Source organism: Elephantulus edwardii, unplaced genomic scaffold (genome assembly GCF_000299155.1).
Source record: "Elephantulus edwardii isolate Elephantulus edwardi_28Jun2011 unplaced genomic scaffold, EleEdw1.0 scaffold00091, whole genome shotgun sequence".
Taxonomy (NCBI): domain Eukaryota; kingdom Metazoa; phylum Chordata; class Mammalia; order Macroscelidea; family Macroscelididae; genus Elephantulus; species Elephantulus edwardii.
This window is the reverse complement of record NW_006399841.1, coordinates 7702339-7713537: the sequence shown is the minus strand read 5'-3', so window position 1 is coordinate 7713537 and position 11199 is coordinate 7702339. Positions and strand designations below refer to the sequence as shown.

The window sequence follows — 11199 nt, the reverse complement described above, 5'->3', positions numbered from 1 at the left end:
CCCACTGGACCCACCTGGGAAAACACTTTGCAGTCCAGAGGGGAGCAAATGACAGGAAAATATCTTCTAACAGAGCAAGAAGGCAAGCAGCTTTAACCCAAGACCACCAGTAAGGAGATAAAGAGTCCTCCCTTCCCCCCTTTACATCTACGCCCCTGTTCAGCATGAAGAAGCCAGAGAGTTGGCATCCAATTCCCGAATCAGTAAGACAGTTGGCTTTAATTACCATTGGAAAATGCTTGTCATTCCTCTGTAGGATCTGGTCCCCTATGGACCCTCATTATTTCCTTCACCTGCTCCCCCCACCGACCAAACTGTGCAGCTCTGCAACTGCATCCTGGCCCATCCTCACCCTTCTGCCCCCAACCCTCACCTCCTTGTACCCCCAATATGTTTTTCCCAATTAAAAAAAAAAGAGTCGGTATGAAATGTTCTTACAAATATAACTATGAAAAACAGTCTCTGGGACTCCTGATAGAATATCTATTCCTGTCCTTCTATTAAGTCATGTTTTTGTTTGTTTGCTTGTTATTATTGGTTTTACAATTAGAAGACTCTCAAAATCAGGAAGGGAGTGTGTCAGAGATCCTTCCTCATCTTGTCTCCATGTCTTTTCAATCTGTATGCAAAACAGATCATTAGAAGAGGAATGAGGCATCAAGACTGAAGGAAGATTCATTAACAAACCTGCGTTATACAGATACACAACCTTGCTTGCTGAAACTAAGGAAGACCCGAATTGTTTGCTGTAGAAAGTGAAGGACGGTAGTCTTCAATATGAATTGAAGCTCAGCACCAAGAAGACAAAGATTCTCACCACTGGGCCATTTGGCAGCACCATAATAGATGAAGAGATCGAGGTTGTTAAATTCAGCTTGTTTGGCTCCACCATCAACACTCTTAACACCAGCAGTCAGGAAATCAAAAGACGAATTGCATTTGGGAAGTCTGCTCTCAGGAATATATTCAAAGTACTAAAGGGCACTTTGATGATGTTAGTCTAGAGATTAAGGTACGCCTGATACAGGCCATAGTCTTTGCAATTACTCGCTATGTTGGACAATGTCTAAGGTTAACAGAAGAATTGATGCCTCTGAGTTGTGGTGCTGAAGAAGAGTCGTAAACATACCATGCACTGCCAGAAGAACAAATAAATCTATCTTGGAGAGGATGAAACCAAGTTATTCCTTGAAGACAAGGATTTTGAACCTCCATCTCACATACTTTGGGCACATAGCCTGGAGGGACCAGTGTTTGAGAGAAAGACATCATGCTTAGAAGGCTAGAGGAGGTCCTGGATGACATGGTTTGACATGGTAACAGGGGCAATGAGAGTAGGTGTGTTGGAGTTGGTGAGACTGGCTCAGGACACGGCAGGGTTCAGAACAGTTGTACGTGGGTCACTATGCTTCCTAGGAAAACGATGTGGCAGTGAGCCTCCGTAGAGAGCAGAGCTGTGAAGACGCAAAAGGTCCATAGGAACGCTATGAGTCAGGATCAGTTGCATGGGACTGGGTTCGTTCGTTCTGTCTCTCTCTCTCTCTCACTCGCTCTCTCTCTCTCACACACACACAGGAGGAGGCATATTCTTCATCGGAAAGGGATTCCATCTGTTTGCTCAGCAGTGTGCCTCAGATAAGAACTTACTGAAATGTAAATAAATATTTTATCTTTCCTCTCACTGTAAATATGAACTGTTTTTTCCTTTAATATGTAGCTCACCTCATGCAAAGTTGACATGGGTTTTGAATTCTGCTAAATATATACTCATCGAATCATAACCTCCATGCTACTCAAAGCAGTTGTTGCTAAATGAACAATTTAGGAAGGAAAACATTTCCTTATCTTCTAACTAGACAACAGGTCTAAAGGAAAAAGCAATTTGTTTACATCCTAAACTAAAAAAGATATGAAACTCTGGTGGCTTAGTGCTAAGGAGTTTCATTGACAACTCAAAGGCTTGTGGCTCAAATCCACCAGCTGCTTCATAAGAGAATAATAGGCAAGCTTTTCCTGTGCAATCAATAGCCTCTGAAAATCCACAAGAAGGTCAGCAACGAGTTGGTTTCCACTTGAGAGCACATGACAACAGTGGCAACTTACAGAAAAGGGAGTTCTGATGGTGTCACTTGCAGGGAGGTGTACTGGTAACCCAAAAGTGGTACCTGAAAGCGCACTGAAGGGTCAAGTAAGAGCTACTTTTGATTTAACGGTAATGAGCTTCAATAAAAATAGATACACAGCAATGCCTAGATTTACATTGTTAAACTGGATTAAATGGAATCTCTCCTTTTTTACCAAAAGAAACATTGCTATTTTACAATCTAGAACTTATTTTCTCATTGAGGCTCCATCTCACATACTTTGGGCATGTTGCCAAGAGGGATTAGTCTTTGGAGAAAGACATCATGATTGGAAGGGTGGAGACACAGCACAGGAGATGAGATGAAGACCCCAGATGAGATGGATTGGCACAGTAACTGCGGTAAAGAGGGTAAGTGTATCAGAGGCAGTGAGATTGGCTCAGGACAGTGCAGGGTTCAGAGCTATTATGCATAGTGTTGCTATGAGTCACAGTTGACTCGACAATAACAACAACCAAATTTTCAAACACACGAGTATTTTCTCTCTTGTCCTAAATGTCACATTCTCCTATCAGGCATTTGCCCTCTCCATATAATCAACACTTGATAAACAGTGACATGTTTTGCCTTTTTCTAGAAGTTGTTCTGTGTGTACGACCCTGAACTACACAGACTGGTTCAGCGAGAGATTTGTACCACTCACATCCAGAAGAAATCAGCACCTACTGGAAGGAAGCTAGGCACACCCATGTTTCTTGGTACCCTTATTAAATAAAAGGGACAGGATAGTCTTCTTGGAAGTAGAAATCAGCACCTACTGGAAGGAAGCTAGGCACACCCATGTTTCTTGGTACCCTTATTAAATAAAAGGGACAGGATAGTCTTCTTGGAAGTAGGAGTGGCATCCACTTCCTAAACAACATGCCCCTGGAAACTCTAAACGTTGATAAATGATGCTAGTGATAGAAAGGCTTCAGGTCTTTTGTTCATGGGGCTGCTATGAGTGGTGCTCGACTTGATGGTAATCAACAACAACAACAACAACAGCATAGCCTTTAGTTTGCTGTGTCCAGGCCCCATCTAACGCACTCTCTCTCTACTTCGCTTGATTTAATATTACATAAAATTACTTTTTTCCTGTCATTTCAGCAGGTTACATATTTACCTTATTCAGAAAATTCTGTGTGGGTTTAGGTAAATATTTAACTACTTAAGATCTCATATTTCTCTCTTATTAAAAAGTGATAATACCTGTGGGATTGTTAGAGGGACTAAATGGGAAAAGGACATGATGGTGCCTAGCCTAGCGCTTGGTGGCTGATGAGTATTCAGTCATAGAAACTACTCCTATTTATTTCCTGGGACGAACTGGGTTTTAATCAATTTACGCTCACACCTGGTCTTTTGTTATTCTTTCTTTATCTCTTGAGACATGAGCATTTGGAAGTGCTGTGAAAAAACATGACTTGTAATTTATTCTTTCTCCCAAAAGCATCCAAACTGTATTTAAAGAATTGGGAAGGATTGTGAGTTAGCAGTTTTAGAAATTAAATCTTGCACTTTGTGTTTGCCACTTCTACATTAATTTTCCATTTAAATTCTCAGTTAGTTTTTCTTTGTTTGTTTTGTGTAAAGCATATTTTTTCTTTCCTTTAAAAAGTTAAGACTGTTTTGACTGGGTGAAAATGGGAAGAGCTTCCCACTGACATTCATTGTGTGCAGGGGTGAGTTTTTCTTGTCTTCTTCTAGAAATCTCTACCTTATGTGTAAGTTATGAGAACCCAGAAATATTTTCTAAATAAAAGAGTTCCTTCTCTTTTGCATTCATGAAAAGGCCAAGGTCACGCAAAGGTCATTTGTCTCCATATTCAGGAGCTTCTTTGCCGAACTGTACCATCTCCTTGTGGCATCCGGCCATTTACGTTATTGTCAAAAGACTGAATATGTTGTGTTTCTCAAACTTGCCTGCAGATGCAAATCAGACCCCAATCCAGACCACTGGAATCACACACAAAGGGCTTGAGATCCCAGAAAGCCTGAAGAAGCTTATTTGGTATTTACAATTTAGAAATAATAATGGCAGCAGGCCAGTAAAGCTCATAACCAAACAGCGGGAAGCCAAGCCCACTGATGTGGCTCTGAGCCCAACTCGCAGTGATCCGCAGAACAGAGTAGGACTGTCCCGCGGGGTCCCACGGCTGCAGTCTATCTGGACGCACGCTGCCTCTCCTTCCTCGCAGACTGGCTGGCTAACCTTTCCGTTAGGACTGAATGCTTTAACCACTGAGCTGAGACCTTCTTCTAAAAAGCTAGCTGTTGTTGTTGTTTTTGTGTACCATAGAGTCAGAACCAACCCTTAGCTGAATCTCCAGAGGGTTTTCAGAGGCACTTAATTGCATGAGAGGAGATTGCCCATCCTTCTCCTGCAGAGCAGCTGGTGGCCTTGAACTGCATACCTTTGGGATTGTAGCGCAGCTTCTTGCCATTAGGCCACCAAAGCTCCCTAAAAATCTAGTATCATGGGACATATTTGTTGTTGTTGTTAAGTGCCATCAAGTAGCTTCTGACTCATAGCGACCCTATGTACAAAAGCCCTAAACTCTGCTCTGTCCTGTGCCAATCGCACTGCCTCTGACACACCCATCCCAATTACCCCGGTCACTGAATCAATCCACCTCATAGAGGGTCTTCCCCTCCTGCATTGTCCCTCCACCCTCCTAAGCATGATGTCCCTCTCTAAGGACCGGTCTCTCCTTACAACATGTCCAAAGTATGTTAGACGGAGCTTCAGAATCCTTGCCTCCAAGGAGCTGCCTGGTTTAACCCTTTCCGGGATGAATCTGTTTGTTTTCTTAGCAGTTCATGGTACCCTCAGTACTCTTCTTCAGCACCAGAGCTCAAAGGCATCAATTCTCCTTCTATCCTCCTTGGTCATTGTCCAACTATCTGATGCATAACAAGTGGTAGCAAAGACCATGGCCTGTATCAGATGCACCTTAGTCTTTGGAGAGATACCATTTTTCTTCAGTACCCTGGAGAGGTCCCTAAAAGCTGACTTTCCCGTGGCAATATGTCTTTTAATTTCCTGGCTACTGGTGCCAAGACTGTTGACTGTGGAGCCAAGCAAACTAAAGCTGTGAACAATCTCAATCTCTTCACCATCCATCCTGATGCTGCCAATTGGTCCAGTGGTGAGAATCTTTGTCTTCTTGACATTGAGCCTCAATCCATCTTGGAGGCTGCAGTTCTTGACCCTCTGCAGCAAGAGCTTCAGGTCCTCCTCTGTTTCAGCAAGCAGGGTTGTGTCATCTGCATAACACAGATTGTTGATAGATCTTCCACCAATCTTGACCCCACATTTCTCCTCATAGAGCCCAGCCTCCTGGATAATCTGTTCTGCATACAGGTTGAAAAGGTATGGAGACAGGACACATCCCTGGCATACACCCTTCCCAATTTTGAACCATGCAGTGTTTCCTTGCTCTGTCCTGACGACTGCCTCTTGGTCCATGTATAGGTTTCTCATTAGCACAATCAAGTGTTTTGGGGCTCCCATTCTCCTCAGGGACATATATTAAGGCACTGAAATAAACTGTCATAAAAAAAAAAAAAAGCAAACACAGCCAAGCACTTTAGCTGACAAATAGACACAATGAACATTGGACATAGGCTAATAAAACTGAATGTCATACTTAATTATGTCACAGAAGCCATCAAAGCTGATAGGTCCTGACTAACTATTGTGGAATAAGTCTCCAGTTCAGTCCACTGTTGTTTCTGAAGACGCTGGGGTATTTGATGGGTTTCATCCAAGGGCAGTATCACTTCCCTGGGAGAATTTGAAAAGATGACTTGGGATGGGAAGCCAAATTTTATACTAAATATTTGTAATAAACCAAATGCTATTTCAGGATGTGGGAGAGGCATGGTTCAAGCTGGAGTTCACCCTGAGGCACCAAGGCCATCCTCAAGGGTTTACTGTATTCTTTCATTGTATTCGCTGACCCCTCCCTCCTGGGTCAAGCTGAAGGTTTTCAATAGCAAGAGCTTGGCTTCATTTGCATTGAATTCTCTTTGTGATTTACTTCCTGATAATTTTCAATAAAGATACAAGGAAGCTGGAATCTGGGGCTTCAGTCTGATGGAACTACTGGCCCCCTATCTTTTACATTCTCTGTTTTATCTCATTCCTGGTTTTCTGTCTCATTATTAATAATTATAAAAATACTTTATCCTCAGTCTGCAACAACTTGATGCTCCTTGTGACAGGTGATAAGGGTCAGAATACTAAACAGTTCACAATGTTTGGGACACACCTATCTAAGCAATCTTGCTCCAAGCACCAGTAGGGCCCTAGAGGAGAAGGCCTGTTCCAGAAGCCTCACATGGTTCACAGACACCAACCATCGACACTTTTCCCCCAACAGCTGCAGAAATTCCCCAACTGTCTTATGAATCAGTATCCTTACTTAGACTCAGAGCAGATGCTGAAGTTGCTGGGCTTGCAAAAGAAATGGAATTCTTGGAACCTAAAAGGACTTTCATATTGTTTCTCAGAGAGTATTAACATACTCCACATATCACAGACTCAGCGAGGGGCCTCAACACTGCCCGGTTTCTCTTTCTTGGCCCCACAAGCAGCCTTCCAGTTAGAAAGACTCCACGTGGCCAGTTGAGCCTTGACACCGGTCCCTCAAGTTGGCCTCAGCATCATGGCCTCCTACACCAAGTGGATCGGGTCTGCTAGCTTGGGCCCATGTGGGTGCTATGTTCGCATCTCACCCGCACAGTTAGAAAAATAAGGCACTCCCAAAAAGTTTTCTGGCAGGGGCAGAAATGAATTCTTTTTTCTCTCACAAGCTTTTCTCTAATAACTTGCCCTGAGAAAGCTATTCCGACTGTTAATGTGCAATTATCAACTCTAATTTTGTCTTTTAACTCATGGCATGCCTTAATAAGACTCCAGCAGATGCTCTGAGGCATAATGCAGAAATTCTGGGACAGACCAGAAATGTGTGGACAGAGGCTTAGGTGGCACCATCGCAATACTTTTAAGGAACAGGACAAGCATGGTGGGCTCGGGAGATTTAGCTTCCTGAGTGGCTGAATTAATCTTATTAATATTAATTAGTTAATTAATACTAATATTACTAATCTTTTAGGACACTACAGGGGAGGGCCACTATGAGTCATAGTCAACTTCATGGCACCTAAAATAACAACAACACAAATATGAATCCAGACCAGAAACCAATTGCCAACTCTGACTCAATACCCCTATACAAAAGAGGAGATCTGACTGATAGCGTTTCCAAGTCAATCATTTGCATTATCAGACTGTCTCATCTTTTTTCTTAGAGAGGAGGGTGAATATGAACCACCAACGTTTCCGAAAGCAGCTCAAAAATCAGCTCAATACATTTCCCAAATCTCCTTCCCAACAAGACAGAGGATAACAAAGGCAAGCCCATAGATTTAACCTTAGAGAGCCTCTAACCTTGGAGACCTCTTGTTCTGCCCCAGCTGCAAAGCCTTCAAATTCAGGGGCCACCTCAGGGAACCACCTCTCGCCACCTGTTTTTAGTTACTCACCTGCATCCTGATCTTGTCTAGTTTTTTGCACTGATTATTTGCTTCAGAAGTAAAACAAAATAAACATGATTTTTTTTTTAGTCTGATGGAATATGTTGTTGTTGTTACCACTGAAGGAATGAACCCTTAGCTGACCCTCCAGCAGGTTTTCAGAGGCAGTAAATCACACAAGAGGAGAGTGTCCATCTTTCTCCTACAGAGCAGCTGGTGGCTTTGAACAATCTTACTCATGGAACTTGGTCAACACACTTCAGTTTAAATTGGAAGTCATCCTTAGCTCTAGGTCATGATGTGCTACTTGTGTTTTGGGGTCTTCAGACCGAGTGCAGCAGGGGAGAGCGTGCTCTCAGGGGATAAGAAGCATGAGAAGTAGGCAGTACTCTTCTCTCTTCACCTCAATCAAGCTCCACTTGAACAGCCCCCGTAAATGAAACCCACTCTTGTTAGAGAATCGGAAAACATCTCTCCAGATCGTGCCTGAAGGAATCGGTCCTACATGCCAGGTATAAGGAGAGAAACAATCCTTCATCGAATTGGTGAAACTGTCAGAAAAGTCACAGAGAAGCATGCTAAAAACCAATCTCTTCTTGCTTGAGAGTTTAGATAGAGTCATGTTTGACAGCAATAATAATCTCTCTAGAATCAGAACCGAATTATAACTGATGCTATACCAGCTTTTTGGAGGCTGTTAGTTGCACAGAAGATTCTGCATCTTTCTCACAGAGCCTCTGGCGGTTTGAGTAGGTTTGAGGGGTTCATAGCTACAAATGAGGTCCCAGGAAAGGATCATTAGGAACTACCACACCTCTGAGTGAATACGCCTCCAGAATATTCCACCTCCAGTCACTGACTCATCCTCAGCCAATTTAGGATTCTCAGATGAGGCTGCAAATATCCCATTTCCTCGGGAGTCTGCATTCCTGACCCATTTAAATCATCCATGAGCATGATAAGATATCTTCTTAATGTTGCTATTTCGGAGTAATAGGTCATGCAGAAATTAACTCAAATATTAAGGGACTTTTCTGGAAGTTATTGGTAAATGAAGGTTTAGAATTATCATCTGTATATCTAACATTATAGACGAAAAGTGAATATTTCATCCATAATGAATATACCATGGACTTCCAAAAGAACAAACCTATCTGCCTTGAAAGAAGTTCGGTCAGAGTGCGCCTTACAATGGAAGATGGTGAGGCTTGATCTACCTACTTCGGAAGTACTATCAGGAGTGGCCAGGTTCTGGGAAAGGACATCGGGCTTAGAAAAGTTCGGGTTCAGCAAAGGGAAGAAGGACCTTCCAGGGGAGGGATCAACACAGTGACTGTGACAATGGGCTTCAGCTCAGTGGAGATGGTGACAATGGAGCCGGACTGGTAAGAGTTGCATCTGTTACAGAAAGAGTCACTGTGACTCAGAGTCAACTTGATGTCAACAACAACAGCCCTCACCCAACAACGTCATATCAAACAAATGAAAGAAAGCACCATTGAGTTAATGGTGGTTGCTCATAGCAACAGACTGAAACCTTGTCCTGGGCCATTCTCATGATCTTCACCAAGTTCAAGTCCATTGTTCGATATAGCTCTATGATAATCTCCAGGCCTGCCCCTTAATATTGAAGGTCATTCTACATATGCATTTTAGCATGCTTTTAAGTTTATCCTTTTTTTCTTATTCCATCCTAAGTGGGATATTTGGAGGTTGCTTTCTTGATTTATTTGTTCAGAGAGAGGGAGAGAAAATGATAAAACTACTCTTAAAAATTTGCTTTTGCTTAGGTTTGGAAACCATGGAGTTTTGCTGAGAGGAACATTTAAAACTGAACCCGTGTAGTGGGGCTGTGTGCTGCACCAGCTAACTAACCCATCTCCTCAGACACTCTCCGAGCCCAAGAACGCCACATAAATTAAGTTCTTCAACCTGTGTGAGTGGATTATTGTGTAGTTTCCCGAAATAATCCTCTCATCTTTGAATACAGTTCTGACCCACTTTGGGGAAAGAATCTCTAATATCTTATTCTGCTTCACTGAACTCCCGGCAGCAAAGCCAGAAAGATCTGCATTTAATAGGCAGCTTTCATCTTTGGTTGCACAAAGGGGTCTGCTCATTTTTTTATTTTTTTTTAAGGAAAGGAAATTGAAACTTATATCACAGGGCAATTTGGGGGTTATTTTACTTACTATTTTATATCCCTGACAAGCAAACAGCAGAAATCTGGGATGATGGAAGTGCCTCGGAATGGTGATTGCTTATTGATGAAAGTAAATCAAAAGCTGCTGGCTAGACTGCTGTTACCTCCCAGTGATTATCCGCTAAGGTACAGACACGCATCCCAGAAAGAGAAACGGAGACACCTATGTGGGAGGCGTGCCAGGGCTGTGTTGTTTTAACATCACACACCAGTCAGTTTTCCAGCAGAGCAGGGCAGAGACATCCTTATGGAAGGGATCATGCACAGAACACTCATTACCAACTTGGACAGTTAGAAGGATGGGTGTCTTCCAGAGGCAGGTGGAGAACCGATTGCTATGATTTGTCACTGCTGTTACTGTTATTTCTGCATATTCCAATGCCTTTCTCTCTGTAAGAGGAATGTGCTTTCCCTCTTCGTGTCATGTAGCCTTCAGTTTCCCCATAGGAAGAGTGCATGTCCCTCCCATTATCATGTGATCCTGTTTCAACTCTGAGCCAGAACTTTTGAAGCAGGAGTGTGCTCCTGTGGGTCTCTTGCTCCCTTCCCCTTGCCTGGAGCATGGCATGTCCCAGGCAGGGGCTGCATCTTCTACCTCCTTGGTGGATGAAGACATAGGAGACACAGCAGAGCTGCCACTAACCTGCTATAGACTCATAATGTGAACAAGAGATGAACTCTCGTTACTATAAACCACGGAGATACGGGACCACTTGTTGGAGAATAACAAAGAAAAACCTCATTAACAGAACTCAAACGAGAGTGTATTTGTAGCCAGGCAGGTCCACGTGGAGGCTCAGCTGTACGTGGAGTGGAAGGTGTATCTGATCAAATTTGGGTAAGGATGGTGAAAGTTGGTGTCAGTTACTCTGGGTTTATCTTCAGGAAGAACCAGGCCATGGAGAAAGACATCAGGCTGGGAAAGGTAGAAGGTCAGCAAAAGAGAGGAAGACCCTTAACCTCTCAACAAGATGACTGATTCAGTGTCTAACACAATGGACTCAGGGGACAGGACAGGGCCAGGTTAAGCTCTCCTGTTCTCAGGGTCACTACGGGTCATAGCTGACTTGATGGCACCTAACAGCAACAACAATGTGACCTTTAATCAGGTTACACATTTTCATCCACTTTGTATTGTTGTTGTTGTTGTTATGTGCCATCAAGTCGCTTGCGACTCATAGTGACCCTATGTACAACAGCCCTAAACCCTGCTCTGTCCTGTGCCAATTGCACTGTCTCTGACACTCCCATCCCGATTACCCCAGTCACTGAATCAATTCACCTCATAGAGGGTCTTCCCCTCCTGCGCTGTCCCTCCATCTTCCCAAG

The 11199-nt window shown here is 43.2% G+C and overlaps 1 protein-coding gene across 1 annotated transcript in view; it reads right to left on the bottom strand.

The window, feature by feature from the left end:
- GADL1 (glutamate decarboxylase-like 1) overlaps nucleotides 1-11199 on the bottom strand; it is a 230511-nt gene that overhangs the window by 5676 nt on the left and 213636 nt on the right. The window lies entirely within an intron of this gene.